General features: G+C 35.0%; 1 protein-coding gene across 4 annotated transcripts in view; it reads right to left on the minus strand.

Moving 5' to 3' along the window:
* ATP7A (ATPase copper transporting alpha) overlaps positions 1-20,357 on the minus strand; it is a 153,784-nt gene extending 133,427 nt beyond the window's left edge. For 3 of the 4 annotated variants that reach the window (XM_011384937.2, XM_023525868.1, XM_011384936.2), the window contains exon 1: positions 20,138-20,357. The gene's annotated coding sequence lies outside the window, so the exon portion shown is untranslated. Of the gene's footprint in view, positions 1-19,920; positions 19,965-20,137 lie in introns of all 4 variants that reach the window. The other variant, XM_023525867.1, reaches the window with a different exon arrangement.

A 20,357-nucleotide genomic window follows, 5' to 3' on the forward strand; every position in this document is an offset into this window, starting at 1 on the left:
CACAGTGGCCAGGACATGGAAGCAACCGAAGTGTCCTACGATAGATGATTGGCTAAAGAAGCTGTGGTACATATATACAATGGAATACTACTCAGTCATAAGAAGAGATGAAATACTGCCATTTGCGACAACGTGGATGGACCTCGAGATAATCATGCTAAGTGAGATAAGCCAGACAGAAAAAGTTGAAAATCACATGATATCACTTATATGTGGGATATAAACCTAAAAGCAACAAATGTGGAGGGAAAACAAACAGAGACACATGGACATGGACTACAGACTAGTGGTTACCAGAGGGGAGGGGGTAGGGAAGGAGGGGGAAGGTAGACAGGGTAAAGATGGTCAAATATAGGGGGTGATTGGGAGGGGGAACTGGGTAAAAAGGATCAAATATATGGTAGCTAAAGGAAACTGGACTTTGGGTGGTAAACACACAATAGAATATACAGATGTCAAATGATAATGTACACCTGAAAATTATATAATTGTATTAACCAATATTACCCCAATAAACTTATTTTTAAATATTAAAAATAAATAAATTAGTAAATAGGTAGGTAGGTAGGTAGGTAGGTAGGTAGGTAGATAGATGATAGATAGATAGATAGATAGATAGATAGATAGATAGATAGATAGATAGATAAAATGGAGTCAGGGGGCTAAAAGAGAGAACTCTCAAGCACCTATCATTCAATACACACTACTGATCCCAACAGGAAGTTGTATATCTTGCATCTCCAACAGGAAGTGATACTACTTTACTACTTTAGCAGAAGGAAGAAACGAATCCTCCTTGCCCAGTAACAGTTCAGCCAATGAGAGACTGTCATACCTTAGCCAATGAAAAGTCACTATACTTCAAACTTTCGGTTTCCTGCAATGGACTTTATTTATCTTTATTTGCTAGAGAAATATCTGGCTGTCTTTTTGTTTGAGGTCAACAAAAGTCTATCAAATTAGGAATAAGACACTCATAAATCATATTAAAACCCTATGAATGAACAATTACGGAGGGCTGCATGTTAAACAAATATTTTTACATTAGGAGATAATATGGTGATTTGGATTTGAGAGAATCTTTTAGACTCGACAAGAACAAATAACACCAATAAATCTTCCTTGGGCAAAATAACTTTAGAGGTCATATTGCCTTGATAATTAAAAAATTATAGCCATTTGAACCTGCCTAAAAATGGTAAAACTGATAAATCACTTTTGTGACCATTCTTTCTACTCAAAAGGCTAAAAGAACTAGATCCTACCATGTAACATCATTTCCATCCTGAGACTTATAGGTTGACATTGTTCCCAGAAAAATAAAATCTCTTCGTGCAATATACTTAATTAATAAGCAAAGCAACATAGTAATTTATTCATATAACCTCTGAGGTGTGTAACATAAAGATATTTTACTTAGATTATGTAGCATGTAATGTTAGTTCTTCTATCAACTCAAAGGCAACCAAAAAAAAAAGTGAGAAGAATTTATTCCTGAATTATATTCTAGAGATAGAAATTAAAATGTTATTATTATTTTAGGAATCATACAGAGAGAGACATAAACAGACAGACATGTGGTGAGCACTAGACCTCGAGTCAGGAAACCCAGGGTCAAGAATAAATTACCTATGTGAATTTGGAAAAGGTAATTGCTTTCAGAGCCTCAGTTTTCACTCCAGTGGTTCCCAATTTTCAATGTACTTAAGAACTATCTAGGGAAGAATTTTAAAACTCCAGATTCCCAGGCCCTACGCCCAAAGATATTAATTAGGAGAAAAGTGATGTCCAGAAATCTGCATTTTTAACAAATACCTCTGAGGAGTATAATGCAGAAAAGATAGAAACTGTACTTTGACATAGTCCTAAATAACATGAGAATGAATAGCTACTTTACCTACATCATAGGGTTGTTATATGGATCTAATGAAAAAAGCAAGTAAATTAAGTAGATGTTTTTATTAATTTACATATTTTACTGAAAAATTATGTGTATTAGATGATATACTTGTTTTTCTTAAATGTCCACTCTAATTACAGAGTTTATTAAGGTTGAATTACTATAGAGGTATTAGAGAGTTTAATAAGGTTGGCAGTTAAATATATGAAAATCAATTGCTTATACATTAACAACAATCATCTAGAAAATATAATGGTAAAAAGGCCCATTCATATAGCACCTCTACAACTCTCTGAAAAAATTTGCTTTAAATACTCAGTAATAAACTTAATAAGAAATGATTTCACGTACATGTGGAATCTAAAGAAAATCAACAATGACAACAAAAGTGGAAATAAACTCATAGATACAGAGAATATTTAAAGGGATACTAGATAGGAGGGAGATTTGGGGGACAAAAAAGGCAAAGGGATTAAGAGGTACAAATGGATAGCTGCACAATAGACATGGAGATGTAGATTGTAGCATGGGGAAGATGGTTAATAATGTTGTCATAAATATGTAAGGGGAAAAAGGGGTGATCACTTTGCAAGTTGCGTGGAGTGGACCTCTGATCACTAAGCTATACAGCTGAAACTGGTATATTATTGTATGCCATCTATAATTGAAAAAAACTCATTGAATTGTACAATGTAAATACAAGCAACTAGTTGTCTATTATATTTCAATAAAGACAAAAAAGAAAAAAGAAAAAGAAAAATGGGTTCCTTGAACAGCTGCTGTTTCTCAGTCGATTTTGAAGATGAAACATGCTTTCTCATAGAAAGAACATTATACATGATAGCTGGGTTCACAGACTGGTCTTCAGAAGTTTATTTAGACAATAATGCAGCTAGACTATATATTAATAGTATTTTAGCACCATCTCTTATGGGGAAATGTAGAGTGAATTTCAAATAGGAAATCAAGATGCCAAGGGACACATATCTTCTATTCACATTCCCAGCTCTGGAGAAGACTTCCCTGCCCCATGGAGGCAGTGGTAGAGATAAGTGTTCCCTGTCCTCAATTCTAGGACAGGCAGGTCTTTCATATGAATTATAATTAAATCAGGCACTGGTATTCTGCTTAGGAAAGCAATAAAGTACTGAATGGAATGATGCATTTTACCAGATCTTTTATAAAAAATCATTAATATAAAAATAGTTTTGAGTGAATGAATTCTGTGCCCATAAGGAATCAGCAGGGTTTCTAAAAGACAATTTGGCAATATTTATCATAAGCCTAAAACATGCATGCCCTTTAACCTAGAAATTCCACTTCTAAGAATATATCCAAATGGGAAAAGCACAGACAACTATACTAAGATAAATGGCTAAGGATGCTTATTACAACATATGACTAACCAACCTAAACATCAATATGGAATTGGCCAAATACATTATCATACATTAAAAACACATAGTTGTATACTTAATGACACCAAAAGATGCCAAGGTTAGTTAAGTAAAAAAAAAAAAGAGAGAGAGAGAGAGAAGCTACAAAGCCTAACTGTAGACTATAATCCTGTTTTTATAAAAAATATTTTACATGTTATATATTATACACAATGTATTTATAAGAGAAAAATTTTTGGAAAAATTTATACCATAATCTTAACAGTGGCTAATCCCTGGATGGTAGCATTTAGAATAATTTTTACAAATATTTGTTAAAGTCCTACTATGTCTGAAGTACTATTCCAGGTGTTGGCAATACAGCAGTGAAGAATGTAGACAGTCCCTACTCTCATGGGGCTTACATTCTCATGAGGGAGATAGAAAATAAACAAACAAATAAATGTAGTGATAAATATTATAAAGATGAAACAAAGCCCAGTAAGGAGAGATATCTAAATATTGCCTGGATTTTGTTTTTACATTGAGCATTTACTAATTTTCTAATTTAAAAAAAATATTTTTATTATAGAAAAAGTAAATGTATTTCAAGGATACTTTTAGAGGACTCATGCATTCGATAAGATTGTTCCGGGTTACCTTTAAGATCTCTAGTATGATCTTAAATTGAATGACTAAAATTGAAAGAGAAGATATCTGCAAAATACCTCATTCTTCAATGATGCTCAATAAAAGGTACTACAGATCACAAAAGACCATGGGCCACGCTGTAGGCTCAATTTCATGGGGTTCCCAGAGGTTCACCTAAAACTTCTCTACTCAGTATAGAAGAGCCTATTAAACCCCAAAAAGTTTAGTTTCAATTGCAAGATTGTATATCTGTAACTCTAGAGACATTTGTTGAGATCACTTTATGGAGATGGAAAAAAGAGCCCTATTCTACAAATGTATAGTGAGCCAAGGCTTTCCTTGGTTCTCTAACACCATAAAGTTTTGGGACAAAAGAGTCTGGAGATAAAATGAAGGCAAAAAGGGATCTAGAGTTGAAACCACAGAGACACTTTATGAGCAGAATATTACAAATGTCCAAAGGAGTAGATTTCCAAGTGCAGCCTCCATTGATAAGTGGTATAATGAAAATATGTATGATGTGTTTGAAAGCCTAGATATTATAGACCCTCCTATCAGGAGGACAAAGGCATTGGGTATTGACAAAGGTTTACTGAGCTATCTTTTCTGGACTATGCTTTCTCTTAATTAACAACTGCATTGAGAAAATCGTGGAGTGCTAGAGGTATAGCTAATGATTCAAGGGAACAAGTGTCTCCCACAGTGATGAAGTCTATAACTTTTGCTTCACTGACACTATTTAATCAGTCAAACCAAAAGGTACCAGGTAGATTTATACCACCAACCCTATCACACTACCATGTGACTTGTGTTGGAGGGAACTGTAATACTCAGCATATATCTTGGTGATCCATCTTGCTGATTATGCAAAGGTATCTCCCCTATCAAGTAAGAATATAATGAATCTTGCCAGTATTTTAAAAAAGCAGTTAACATATTAGACAAACTATTTCGTCTTAATTTTTATAGTTGAAATATTCACACGGTATGACTGAAACCTAAAAATTAACTTAATATACATATCTATTTTTCAGACTACTTTGACTTTTCCTGACATCTGTATTTTTCATAAATTTTCTCTTTTTAATTAAACCAAGGTTCAAAAAGCAATTTTCAGAATGAAATAAGCAAACATTCCATAAATATAGTCCAGATCCATACTCCCATCCATACCCAACCCCTCAATTCCTTTAATGTCCTGTTTTATAGACTTTGGTTAATAAAGGTAAAAATCTGATAACATTCTCTCCCGTTCAAAGTTGAATCACTATCAGGACAGATAAGGATGAAAAATTATGTATTGGAAATGTGTGGGGAGCTCATTTAAAAGGAACTAGCAATTCAAAATTATCAAGGACAACTGTTTAGCCAGGTACTTTTATACAAATGAAAGAGAATGAATTCAGAGAAGGCCTCATCATTCTGCGTTTTTAAACTGGTAAGTTTCAAGGGCTTTGTTATCACAAGCAAGCAGAAGCCATAATACTGATAGCTATATCAAATCTTGAACTGCTGGGGAAAATATTAATTTAAATTCAGTGCACATTCGTTGAACAGAAATTAAGACAAAGAGTCATCAATAACATTTACTACTATTGGAATTTAAAATGAAAAGTCGTTATGATTTGCAGGAAGATTTTTTTTTTTTTTCAGAATTCATTCCTCAGCTCTGTGGCTCTATGCTTTCTTAGGAAGCAATAGGATGAACTTCGTCATCTCACAGAACTAAGACTCTAAAATAGCCTGAAATCTTTAGAAGATTGGTTCTGGTAGAGTGAAAAATGTGCTTTTCCTCCCATTTTAGATATGCAATTTTCACAAAGTGGATGCTTCCCTTCCATTAGTTTACTTTAAAAGGAGTTCGTCTTTTTAATTCTGAAAAACCTGTGGGGAGTTAAGCTACATTCTAAATTTTGGTTTAGTATATGTGGTTGGGTCTTTGAAATCAATTATTAAAGTGCCTCTTCTCTTGCTTTAGCCACCTTTTTTTCTCTACTTTTGAACACACATGAACACACGCACACACACACAGAGACACACAAATAAGACAGACTAAACTTATTAAAATCTTCCAGCAAAAAACTAGATAACACCTCCTTTTGAAACAGGTATGACTATGTACAAAGTTAAAGTGGGATATAGCACAGAGAAAGGTAAATAGATCAAATTAGGAAAAGTGTAAGTATCTATGTTCAAAGATAATATTGCCATACTTTTGTGTGAAATGAATTATACCTGGCCAGATACCTGCAAATCAGTCTCCTCAACGTGTGTACATAATACTGAGTTTGATGTAAATGGCTGGCTTAATCTGAAAAGCTTCATATCATAATTATGAGCCAAGTTCCTAAAGAGCAGGTAGAAACTGGGTGATATAAAAAAGACATTTGGAGAACTAAAATGCCAGTTGAAGAGAGAGAAAATATTCTGCACAAGAGCAGAAAAGCAGGTTTGCCTAATCACAATCAAGGGTGTGGGTGGGAATATAGCAAAGAAATAACAGTAACATATCCTTACATTCACAGAGTACATTTCTGTTTACAAAGGAGTCTTCCATAAATTATTTCATCGGAGACAGCAGGTATATTCATTAGGCAATTCATTAATTAAAGAGAACATTTTTGGCATCCGACAAAGTTAGACTTGAATCCAAAATTTGCCACTTACTAGCTGTGTGACTTTCAGCAAATTGTCTAATTTCTCTGATACTCAGTTTCCTCATCTGAAAAATACAGGTAACTCTTACTCATAAGCTTGCTAAAAGTAATATATCAGATATCATATGTAAAGTGCTTGGCACATAATTCCACCTCCTCTTCATCTTATTAATATTGCTAAGTGCCTAGTATCTTTTAGGTTCTGTGCTAGGCCCTGCTGGGGATACAAAGGTGAATTAATATGACATAGGCTCTGCCTCCAAGGGGCTCAGGGATGCATGAACTAAAAAACGAAGGGAATTCAGCCAAGAATTCACAGAAGAGATACTTCGTGTCTTTTTTTTTTCCACATTAAAATATAAGAAAAAAATCAACTGGAGAAAAGTAGAAAATACAGACAAGCACATATAAAAATAAACAACATATCTGTCCACCACCAAGAGATAACCAATGTTAAAATTTTGAGGTAGGGGTATATATGTTTGTGTGTATTTATATGTGTGTGTGTGTGTGTGTGTGTGTGTGTGTGTGTGTCTGTGTGTCTGTGTGTCTGTGTGTCTGTGTAAGTTTAGGAGGTTATTTTACGCGTGTGTGTGTTTGTGTGTATATAAAGATTTTTAATAAAATGAAATGATATTGTTTCATAGCTCACTCCTTTTTATTCAACCCCATAATGAACATTTTTCTATGTCAATAAATAGTGACATATAATAATATCTAATACTTTTTGCTATTTTAATCTTCATAACCCAATGGGATAGGTACTACTATTATCTCCATTTTACAGATGATGAAATTGATAGAGAGGGTAAGGAAATTTCCCAAGGCCACACAGCTTCTAAGTGACATAATAGATATTTGAACCCAATTAAGTCCAGTCCAGAGTCTGTGCTTTTAATCACTAATATATACGTCATAATTTAAAAAGGCTATAGAAGTCCATTATATGACTACACCACAATTTAACCAATCTACTATTGTTAAGTAAACTGGGTCATGAAGGTTGCGTAGGAGTTCTCCAGAAGAAACAGAAATTCCAAACAAATGAGTCACAAAGTTATAGAGGTATAAAACAGTGTGGCACATTTAAAGGAGTGCTTTTGGTATGACTGGGAATATGGCGTGAGTTGAAAAGACAATGAGGTTGGAAAGGTAAGTAAGGTCATTTCATGAAGTTAAATTTGAAAGGGGCAAGACCAGATTCAAGAAGACTAGCTAAAAGTCTATTGTCCAATAATGGAACATTATTCAGCCATAAAAAGGAATGAAATTCTCATATACTTCATCATGGATGAACCCTAAAGACATTATGCTATGTTAAGGTGAAATAGCCAGATACAAAAGGAGAAATACTGCATGATTCCAATTATAAGAGGTACCTAGAAGAGGTAAAGTCATAGAGAATAGAGGTCACCAGGGGTAGGAGAAGGGGGAATGAGAAGCTACTGTTTAATGGTTACAGAGTTTCTGCTTGGGATGATGAAAAAGTTCTGGAAATTGTGAATGTACTTAATGTCACTGAATTGTACACTTAAAATGGTCAAACTGGTAAATATTATTAATATATATATATATATATTACCACAATTTACAAAAAAGGCATTGCCCAGAAGGGAAATGATTAGGGACTGAATGGAGACAGAAAGGAGGGAAGAAATTTGAGAAATATCAAGAACAAAACAGATTTGGTGAGTGATTGACTGTGAGGTGAGGAAAAAAACTCTTGGGTTTCTGGGTAGCGAGGAGTGGCATTATTAGTTTTCTTTTATAGATAAAGAAACAAATGCCCCAAAACAAAGCGATTTGTCCAAAGTCACAGTTAATAGTAGAATTATACTAAAATGCCAGACTCATGATTCAAATTCAGTACTTTTTCCATTACAACACATCAAGAAAGAATATTATCATAAATTTACATAGCACTCTATAATTTACAAAGTGCTTTCACATACATTATTTCACTCGATACTCATCACAACCTATGAGTTAGACAGGGCAGGTATCATCATCATTTTACCGATGATTATACCTAAGAGTAAGAAAATAGATGTTACTCCTTAAAATCCTCAAAGATCTTAATTTCTTCTGTTAGATTACAGGAGAGCCTTGAGGTGGGAAGTGAGATTCAAGTGATGAACCTGGGACTACCACACTGCTATACGCAGCAGGTATTAAGTGGAAAATTGGGGCTAAAAATAGAAGTAGTTTGGGAAGGTTTCAGGGCAGCCATATTGCATAACTTCATGTCATAACTTTTACAGACTAATAATGTGACTATTGTCCACTGAGTTGTGTAAGACAACAGCCTTGGATGACATAAAGTGGGAGTCTACAACCTGAAAATCAAGATATACCGGTAGATCTAGAAACATCACCTCAGGAGCTCCAAACTGGTTCCCAGTAATGTCTTCTCCTCTCTGCTACACCCCGTTTCTGCCACGGGTCTTAACTAACATTCCTAGAGTGAAGGGGAGAACAGTACAGCCAGCATCTCCTTCTCGAGGACTACAAAGTCTGTATCTGCCCTGATCCCAACTCAGATTAAAAGAAGCTCCTCCATATAATAAGGTTGGAGATCACCATAAAAAGGATTGGGAAGAGACAAAGATGGCCTTGTGCTTGTGTGATTATTTCTACTTGTCTGGTGGGGAAAAAAAAGCAGAGAAAGTGCAAGGATAATACTGTTAAACCTTCTTAGAGTATGATCATACTTACATTAAGTCCAAAGGTAACAAAGAGAGAATTATGCAGGTCATAACAGGTATTCATTTGGCAATCCATTCATGCCCTAAGCGAAGTTGAGAGAACACTAACAGAGATTACAAACAAAATTTACTACATAAGCTGCTGACCAAATTGTGTTTAGGTACCACACAAAACTAGGACACAAATGGTCTAGCCAGATGCTTCCAATATAGAAGATAATCTAAAACTGACCAGATGCTTCAAACGTAGAACAGAACCTAAAACGATGACCACTGGTAGTGTTCAAATGGCCAAGTCAAATAACAGTTAAGTTTCTCTTCCTCATCCTTGGACAAAGGAAACACACTATTCTTACAAAAACAAAACTGAAAACAAACGTTAGGCAAATGTACTCTGTTTTGCTTGAAGACATTGCTGATGGCATTCTACCAACCATCACAGAATGTATTTCCTTTCCTAACCTCCTTCTACATGGAATTCCTACTGGCACTTCATGTGTACCTTGGTCTCCAATGTTACCTGGTGCTACCAGGGTTACTGACCCCAGCTGTTCCGTGCAAATATTATTTATTGCCTACATAGTTGCGTCACTAAAAGAAAAATACAAAATTCTAAATTCAAGAAACAATTAGAGTGGAGATGGAATCAAATTGAGACAGTATGACTCCAAAGCCCATACTCCTAACCCTCTCCAAAACAGGGTATCCAAAGGAATTTAGCACAGATTAAATAGCTATTCAAAGCATTCAAAAGATGACTGTTTTGGAAAAATCCAGTCTTCCCTCCTGTGTTTCTCCTTTACTCTCATAATAATACCATACTTAAAACCCTTCTGACCCCAGATCTGGGGGATTTTCACCCATCAAGCAATTCTCTGTGACCAGCTGAGTGTCCTACAATTTAACTCAATTTTGACACTATCTACCAAGAGATTAAGGACTCAGTCCCACGAGACTGGTTCACTCTACTTCTCACAGACTTAAATAGGTATTCAAAGCATTCAAAAGATGGCCCACATCTATCACTTTCAATACTTCTCCCCAACATAAAATCTCTACTACAATCAGGCAAGTGCACTCACTGTCATACAGTCCATGCTTGCCATTTCTTTCTGACTCTAAACTGGTACCCTTACCGAGAATGCTCTTCCACATATTTAAACTCCATCACATCATTTATTTGTAAACTCCAAAAAAGCAAGACCATACCTGTTGCATTCACTATGATATCCTCAGTACTTTGTACATGGTAGCCACTCTCAAACAACTGTTGAGTAAATGAACCCAATTCCTACCTCCTCTGTAAAACATGTAAAATACTAACACCTACTATCTTTTTGAATTCTGAATATCCTTAGAATAAGCATCATAGTTTAGTACGTAATTTCTCTGCAAATATTTGGCATTAGACTTATCTGGCTTGACACTGGAGCATATGCCTTATGAGTCTTTGCATATCACACAGGGCCTACATAAATACTAGATCTACAACAAGCAGACAATAAACATTTATTGATTGGAGTGCTGATATAATTTATTATAAAATTTAATTTACATAACTTCATAAGAATGTAGCTATTTTGCAGAGTAAGTTAGCCTTTTCCATTGCCTAGATTTTATATTTTAGAAATCATTCTGGGGTCAAATACGGGGATTGGGGGGAGGGTAAAGTGGGAAAAGGGAATCAAATATATGGTAGCTGAAGGAAACCGGACTTTGGGTGGTAAACACATAACAGAATATACAGAAGTCAAATGATAATGTACACCTGAAAAATCATATAATTGTATTAACCAATGTTACTCCAATAAACTTAATTTTTTTAAAAAAGGAAAAAAATAAAATCACTAACTCAATCTCTTGCTATAGATATATTTAGATTTACTAAAAAAAAAAGAAGAAAAAAGAAATCATTTAGTAGAAGTATGGTTCAGCATTTAGTAATGAGAAAAATAATCGAGAAAATCTCAATGGCACAGGGTCTGTGGCTCACAAATTATACACCCAGACTGGTAGAAAAGTGGAATGAGTACATCAGGGTGATATGACTTGATGGCTATCATAACAAGTTTTGAGATACCATGTTAGCATACTGTAGGTGTACTATAGGCTACTGTGCCCTCTCAATCTGAGTTTTCCTTTTTCTATGATGTAATATAGAAATTAAATATTGCTTGCAGGTACTGATTAATTAGTATATTGCTCCTGTAGTCTACTAAATTTATAGTACAGCAAAACTATAATTTAAAATTTTTTATACCAGTTGTTAAAACTACTTTTACAGTAAATAATAGTTTAAAAGAATAATAGTAACTAAATTGTGTTTACTACCGGCCAGGCGCTGCTCTTAGTGATTTACATGTATTAACTCACTGACAATCCTATGAGGTAGGTACTATTATTGCTCCTATGTTAGAAACTGGAAGGAACTAAGGCACCAAAGGTAAGAAATCTGCCTAGATTCCCCGGGTGCGCCAGGCCCCGGGTGCACGCCGCTAGCATGTGGGAGTGGACGTCCCACCTTCAGAGATCCCATTCTTAAGGGTAAATGGCAATATCTACAGGTCAGCGGTGGAAGTGGGGGTGGGGGAGAATTAAAGACAGGGGAAAAAAATCTGCCTAGAGTCATCCCGGTCATAAGCAGAGGAACTGGGTGGGATTCTAACCCAGGCATTCTGGTGCCAGAGACCCCACTCATTTTTTTTTCTACTTTAATTTTAATTTTATTTTATTATTAGGTTCAAGTACATAGTACTTAGACATTTATATAGTTTATTAAATGATCCCTCTGATTATTCTTTCTCTCCTCTGGCTTTACACATCGCCATTACATTACTGCTGACTACATTCCCTGTGCCATGCTCCCTATCCCCGTGACCATCTATCAATTACTAATTTGTATTTCTTTAACCCTTCACCGCTTTCTTCCCTGGGGAGAAAGTTCCCCAACCCCTCTCCTCTCTGGCCATTATCAGATTGTCTCTACATTTGTGAGTCTCTTTTTGATAAGCTTGTTCTTTTTGTTCCTTAGATTCCACATATAAGTGAAATCATATGGTATTTACCTTCCTCTGTCTGACATATTTCACTCAGAATAATAATCTCTAGGTCCATCCTTGTTATTGCAAATGGTAGAATTTCATTTTATTAATGGCCGAGTAATATTCCATTGTATGTATGACTCATGACTTCTTTATTCAATCGTCCATTGATGGGCTTTTAGGTTGCTTCCATATCTTGGCTATTGTGAATTGTGCTGCCATGAACATAGGGGTATATAGATCTTAATGAATTATTGTTTCAGATTTCCTTGGATAAATACCCAGAAGTGCAATTGCTGGGTCAAAAGGTATACCATTTTTAATTTTTTGAGGAGCCTCCAGACTGTTTTCCACAGAAGGTGTATCAATTTGCAATTCCACCAACAATGTATGAGAGTTCCCTTTTCTCTGCATCCTCACCAACATGTTTTTCTTTGATTTATTGATGATAGCCATTCTGACAGGTGTGAGGTGATGGCTCATTGTGTCTTAATGTGCATTTCTCTGATGATTAGTAACCTTGAGCATCTTTTCATATGTCTGTTGGCCATCTGTATTTCCTCTTTGGAGAAGTATCTGATCAGGTCTTCTGCTCATTTTTTAATTGTTTTGTTGTTGAGTTGTATGAGTTCTTTATATATTTTGGATATTAACCCTTTATCAGAGGTATCATAAGCAAATAGCTTCTCTCATTCAGTTGGTGTCTTTTTGTTTTGTCAATGGTTTCCTTTGCTGTACAAAAGCTTTTTAGTTTGACGTAGTCTACTTATTTTTTCTTTTGTTTCCATTGCCCAGGGAGCTATGTCCTCAAAGAAATTGTAATAGCAATATCGGAGAGAGTTTACTGCCTATGTTCTCTTCTAGACGTTTGATGGTTTCGGGTCTCACATTTAAGTCTTTAATTCATTTTGAGTCCATTTTTGTATACGGTGTAAGAAGGTGGTCCAGTTTCAGTTTTTTTTGCATATATCTGTCCAATTTTCCCAACATCATTTATTGAAGAGACTGTCTTTGTGTATTCTTACCTCCTTTGTAATATATTAAGTGAGCGTATAGGCATGGATTTATTTCTGTGCTCTCTATTCTGTTCCATTGATCAATGTATCTTTTCATGCCAGTACCATGCTGTTTTGATTACTGTAGCCTTATTGTATGGTTTGACATCAGGTAGTGTGATACCTCCAACTTTGATCTTCTTTCTCAAGATTGCCATGGCTATTTGGGGTCTTTTACGGTTGATATAAATTTTAGGATTATCTGTTCTCGCTCTCTGAGAAATGCCATTGGTATTTTGATAGGGATTGCAATGAACCTATAGATTGCTTTGGGTAGCATGGCCATTTTAATGATGTTGATTCTTCCTGCCCATGAGCACAGTATATGCTTTCATTTATCTTCTTCAATTTCTTTTTTTGATGACTTAACAATTTTCTGAGAACAGGTCTTTTATCTCCTTGATTAATTTGATTTCCAGATATTATACTGTTTTTGATGCAATTGTAAATTGGATGGTTTTCTTAATTCTTCTTTCTGAAAGTTCATCATCAGTGTATAAAAATGCCACCAACTTCTGAAATATTAATTTTGTATCCTGCTACTTTACTGAATTCATTGATCAGTTCTAACAGTTTTTTTGGTGGACTCTTTCGGGTTCTCTAAATACCGTATCATGTCATCTGCAAAATAACAAGAGTTTTACTTCTTCCTTTCCAATTGAGATACACTTTATTTCTCTTCTATGATTGCTGTGGCTAGGACTTCCAATACAATGTTGAACAGGAGTAGTAAAAGTGAGCATCCTTGTCTTGTTCCTAATCTTAAGGAAAATACTTTTAGCCTTTACCCATTGAGTGTGATGTTAACTGTAGGTCTGTCATATATAGCCCTGTTATATTGAGGTATGTTCCCTCTGTTCCCATTTTGCTGAGAGTTATCCTAAATGAATGCTGGATTTTGTCGAACACTTTTTCTGCATCTATTGATATGATCGTATGATTTTTATCTTTCAGTTTGTTAATGTGGAGTATCACATTAATTGATTTACGGATATTGTACCAACCTTGCATCCCAGGAATAAATCCAACTTGATCGTGGTGTATGACATTTTTTATGTATTGCTTAATTAGGCTTGCTAATAATTTGTTGAGGATTTTTTCCATCAATGTTCATAAGAGATACTGGCCTATAGTTTTCTTTTTTTTGTAATGTCTTTGTCTGGTTTTGGAATCAAGGTAATGGTGGCCTCATAAAAGAAGTTAGGGAGCCTTCTCTCTGCTTGAATTTTTTTGAAGTAGTTTGAGAACAGGTGTTAAATCTTCTTTGAATGTTTAGTAAAACTCGTCTATGAAGCCATTTGGTCCAGGACTTTTGTGTTTCAGGAGTTTTTTGATTATTGATTCAATTTCATTGGTGGTAATAGATCAGTTCAGATTTTGTTTCTTCTTGACTTAGTCTTGGGAGATTGTATATTTCTAAGAACGTATCCATTTCTTCCAGATTGTCCAGTTTGTTGGCATGTAATTGCTTGTAATATTTTCTTATCCTTTGTATTTCTGTGGCATCCGTAGCTATTTCTCTTCTTTCATTTCTATTTGAGTCCTCATTCTTTTTCCCTTGATGAGTCTGGATAAGGGTTTATCAATTTTGTTTATCCTTTCAAAGAACCAGCTCTTGGTTTCATTGATCTTTTGTATTGTTTTTCTAGCTTCTATTTTGTTTATTTCCACTCTGATCTTTATTATTTCCTTCCTTCTACTCACTTTGGGCTTTGTTTGCTGTTCTTTTTCTAGTTCTCTTAAGCATAAGGTTAGATTGTTTATTTGAGCTTTTTCTTGTGTCTTAAGGTAAGCCTATCTTGCTATAAATTTCCCTCTTAGAATAGCTTTCATTGTGTCCCATAGATTCTGAGTTGTGTTTTCATTTTCATTTGTCTCTAGGTATCTTTTGATTTCTTCCTTGATCTCATTGTTAACCCATTCACCGTTTAGTAGCATGTTATTTAGTCTCCATGTGTTTGTGTATTTTGAAGTTTTTTTTCTTGTAGTTGATTTCTAGTTTCATACCATTGTAGTTGGAGAAGACGGTTGATATAATTTCAATATTCTTAAATTTATTGATATTTGTTTTGTGTCCTAACATGTGGTCTATCCTGGAAAATGTTCCATGTGCACTTGAAAAGAATGTATATTTTGCTGCTTTGGGGTGAAATGCTCTGAAACTATCTACTAAATCCATCTGGCACAGACTCTACTCCTAATCCTATGTTACACTGCTTTCCTAGAACAGCACATCACAATACAATGAAGTTAAGATGCCTTGAAGATATCAACAGAACAATATCTATTAGTCCTGAAAATGTAACCAGCAATGTTCTAATTTATGCTTATCAACTTCCATTGCATGTTCTCTTAGTATAGTTTAAGTTCTAAACATATTATTATAAATATCAAAGTCTGGCCAAGTTCAAAGATGTGCTTACTGTAAAGATGATAAAACACACATGGACAATTTCTTTTCTCTTCCAGGAAAACTCTGAGAACACAAATAAAATAATACTAATGCTATTTTAAACTTTAAGTCTTTTAGTATATACTTAAATAATTAACTAAAAACAAAAGAATCTGTCTTTACTTTTGAATTTAGTTTGAAACTACCTAAAAAAATTTGAGCTACCAATTCTTTTTTAATCATCAAGTCAATCGGCCCATTCAGACTTTCAAAGAAGATAAATGAGTATTTTTCTCTTTAGGACAAGCAAGGAACTTAATTCCAATGGACCTAATTTTGTTCGAATGTCTATGTTCTTTAAAAAATACAGTTCTTTTTTGTTAAGTAATGGCATAGGTTCTAAAACCAGACTGACAAGCTTTAAATCTCAGTTTAGCCACTTGCTGGGTCTAGGACTAAAATTTGGTCCTATGAAAGAATATATCAACTCTTACCAAAGTGCAAATAACAGACAAAGTACTAGATTTATTTTTTCATACCAGACAGAGGACGGTTCTGGTCTCTTTCATTTACATGCAACAATAACAAAAAAAAGGATAGTAAAAGATTCAGAATTCCATGACTTACCACTTGCCCTAAAGTTAAGAAAAAGGAATTTGTGTTATTTTTGTAAAAATACAGTGAATACTCTTAGGCAATCCAAATCATACCCTGACATTCAAGGTCAAATAATACACTATACTAAATAAATTATTCCTTTATCCCTCATCATATAATGAATTTAAGACTTTAAAACTATCTGAAGACTACAATGGTTTACATGACTAAAATTAATCCTAGCTAGAAAAAAATGAGCAAGATAAAACACTGCTTTAGGTGGACAATACCTGAGGACATATGACACCAACCTGATTGCTAAGACACAAAAAATGGACTTACAGTTGTGATTAGAAATTAATACCAAGTTATTGTGGCTATAAATCTGAACTAAAAAGTGATATTTAGAATTAACAGTGAAATGGTACAGTAAAATAAGAGAGAGAGCATTTATTGGCCGAAACGAAACTCCTTGTATACAATTAATTTAATATTAATATTAGTGTTTTAATAATGTCATTAATATTAATAATCACTATGATACTTTATATTATTCATTTAACACTATTAAATCAATAATTAATTTATTAACTGAATTAAAATTCTTAGAGTAAATAATTTTATCATCGGCAAAAAAATTAAGATTACCTTCCTTTTTTCCTACCATTGCAAGTGCAAGGATCAATGAAGGAGATTATACTTGAAACTCTTTAACAACCAAGCTCTCTGTGAGCTTTTGTTAGCTCATGGATCAACTCTTAAGTATCCTCATGACAGAAGAGGTCAGCTACAAATTTATCCTAAATAGACCTGAGAATTTTTTTCACGGCTTTCCATTGTGGAATTCTTTCTCTATTCTCATATCTCTGTTGACAGTTTTTTTAGGTCTTAACAGAAGCCTTCTTAATGTTCTCCTCCAAGTTGCAGGTAGTAGCTTCAGGAGAGCAGAAACCATTTTCTTCACAATTCCAAGAAGTATACAGGGCTCTGCAAACTCTCAGGTAGGACTAGGGAAGGGAAATAATTCCAATAGTATTCTCTCTCTCTCTACTTTGGTTGGGAAATGCACAAGCAGGATCGGCATCAGTTACAACAACATAAAACGAAACACTAAGTTGTACAAAGTCAACTAAGATAAATGACCAGGCTAAAACAATTCCCCTAAGATGTGAAATAACTCATTTATATCAATCATTAAATGGTTAAAATGCACTTCCAATTACAGGTCTGGAAAGCTGGACTTCTACACTACAGAATAATAAAGTAAAAATCGGTTAAAAAATTAAATCTTTGAGCTATAGCTGTGTAATTTTAAATGTGAGCAGAAAACAAGAGACAAAGTGCAACTAACTAGCTCAAAATGGGGATATTTTATAGTCATTTCCTTCAAGGAAAGAAGTATCTGTGAAAACTAATGTAATCTACCAACATCCCATAAATCTGAACTCACAAAGATAAGTAAATCACTTAAATTTTCCAACAGTGCTAGAGAAACTAGGGACATACTTATGAAACCAGAAATATCCTGCTCTTTCACTTTAATGAAACACATTCTAAAGGTCTTGTGATAACTTTTCCTACCATACTGTCTCAGCAAGTAAGTAAGCAAGTTGTACTACATTAAAAGAAATGTGAAAACACATTTATAAGTGAAAAACATGATTGCTGGGATGGTAAATTGAACTGAATATGTCTGCCTGTTGCCTGTCTCTCCCACCTGCCTCCACGCTCCCTGTCCCTAACTTGATTTATGTTCTAAGAGAGATCACTGTTTAAAAACAAAACTCTGTGAAACCTTTAAATGTTCTAAGAGAGATCTCTGTTTAAAAACAAAACTCTGTGTACTGCCCTTTAACAAAGATGAGCAGAGAAAATTTTGAAACAAAACTCCCAAATATTATTCTCATTTATGCCAGTGCCTGTATCATCTCGAACAAATCTCTCCTCACAATTTACATTACCAAATGGCAAATAAAGATAATTTTCAGTCACTGGGATATCAAAAGTTTTCATTAAAGTTTGCCAGGTATTTTTAAATATATATATGAAAGTAATTATAATGAGGATTTATAAAAATGAATGAATTGCCTTAGAGCTCTCGCAGAAGTAAAGGTTATAGTGTGGTAGCTGGAGTTATTTTTGCTCTCTCTCACACTCTCATTTTCAAACAAATTTTACTGCTTCGGTATGCATTTTTCAAAGAAAAACAACCTTCTGCGCTAGAAATCAGAGATGTTAACCCATCCTCCAGAGGGATCAGTGTTTAGTCTAACCCTACCTAGAGGCCACAAATCAAGATCTTTCTAAGACTATAATTAGAAAAGAATAGTTTCTATTGGGTTAAGAAGACCAGCACAGAAATCAGGTTAGAGAAAAAAGGAAATGCAGAAATTCCTTGGAGAAAACCTAGAACAGCTTCTGGCTTTAAACAATGTTGTTATTCATTCCCAGGAATTAAAAAAATGATTCCAGATTATATTTTGACACAACACTCAATGAGAATTAAAGTACCTATAGCAAGCTTTACTTTTTTCTCTTTTAGATCTGAGTTTACATCAGAATTAAATATCATACATTGTTTTTGTCATTTCAATATTTTTTTTCTCTATATGTTTTTTTATTGGCTGGAGGGTAGTTGGGTATGGTTGTAAGCTTATCAGTTTCATATTCTATATATATTTTTTCTTTTAACCAGTAAAATCTTGGAAGATGTGGCTGTTAGAAATAGGCATGTTGATGTACAGTGTGTTGTTGGATGCCCTGCACCTTTCTAGTGCCAAACCTTTGCTCACATTAATCTTTTTCTACCTGGTCTGCCCTCCCCACAAAGCCAAAATCTATCCATTTTTCAAGGCCCAACTCAAATGCCTGCTTCCCTGCACTCTCATAACACTTTCTGTTTCTAACACACAATGTTACTAAGATTAAAAGGGTGAATCAGTCTTTCCTACTACATTATGAGACCTACTACATTGAGACCCTCCAATCCAAAAAAAAAAAAAAAACCCTCTCATTTCATGACTGTAGACACAAGAAAGTTTGCACGAACTGAACTCACTGGAGTGCAAACTCTTTTTGGCCTATTTCTTGTCTATACTCCTACCGCCCCCAACACATCAATGTCACCTAATTCAATGTTCTGCACACATTAAGTTTCAATACAAAGCCATACTACTGTAGAACAGGAGGCTGTATTAAAACAAAGATCGGATGTTGAAAAATATTGACTTGTGAAACGATGAGTTGTCGGTGCTTAAGACAGCCTCACTGTCCACAACAAAAAGTGACAAAGATGCCACAGGTTGAGACAAGGATGGTGAGTAACTTTACTGGGAAAGGGGCAGAATAAACCAAATGAAATGGAAACCAGAGCGTTCTCAGTTTAGCTTATGCTCCCACTGCGACACAAGAAACAAGATAATTTTTTTATATTATTTCATTAATAATGGAGATCAGTCTATATGACTTCCAATACGTGGCACAGACTTTCTTGCACCTTCAATTAATTAGGTAATAACATAGGCCATGGATGATCAAGACACTTACCCCAAAAGAGTACAAGAAGGTGACACAGGTCAGGACCTAATCTCCTGTAAGGGGAGGTAAAACATGAGAGTGGTAAATACCGGAGTTGTGAAGAATTGAGAGTTCGAAGACTACCCCAGGTTAAAATGACCTTCCTGCCACACTCAGTAGTACAGCCTGACAGTACAGAACACTCCTCCAGAAGAAAGGGACGACCGGAAGCCGATATAGGACCTACCTGGTTTTTCTGTCCTATGGTTAAACCTCCGGAGCTACGCGGCCCGTGGCAGCGACAAATCCACGCGCGCAAGCTCCAATCTCACTCAAGGGGAGAAGTCATAGTAGCGGCGGATGCGGTGGCTGTGGCTGCAGCGGTGGTAGTTGTGGCAGTAGCGGTGGCGGCAATCCCTCCCTCTGCTGCTTCCCTTCCTCCACCCCTGCCGCCGGGCCGGCCGCCT

This window comes from Pteropus vampyrus, unplaced genomic scaffold, assembly GCF_000151845.1.
Source record: "Pteropus vampyrus isolate Shadow unplaced genomic scaffold, Pvam_2.0 Scaffold635, whole genome shotgun sequence".
Taxonomy (NCBI): Eukaryota; Metazoa; Chordata; class Mammalia; order Chiroptera; family Pteropodidae; genus Pteropus; species Pteropus vampyrus.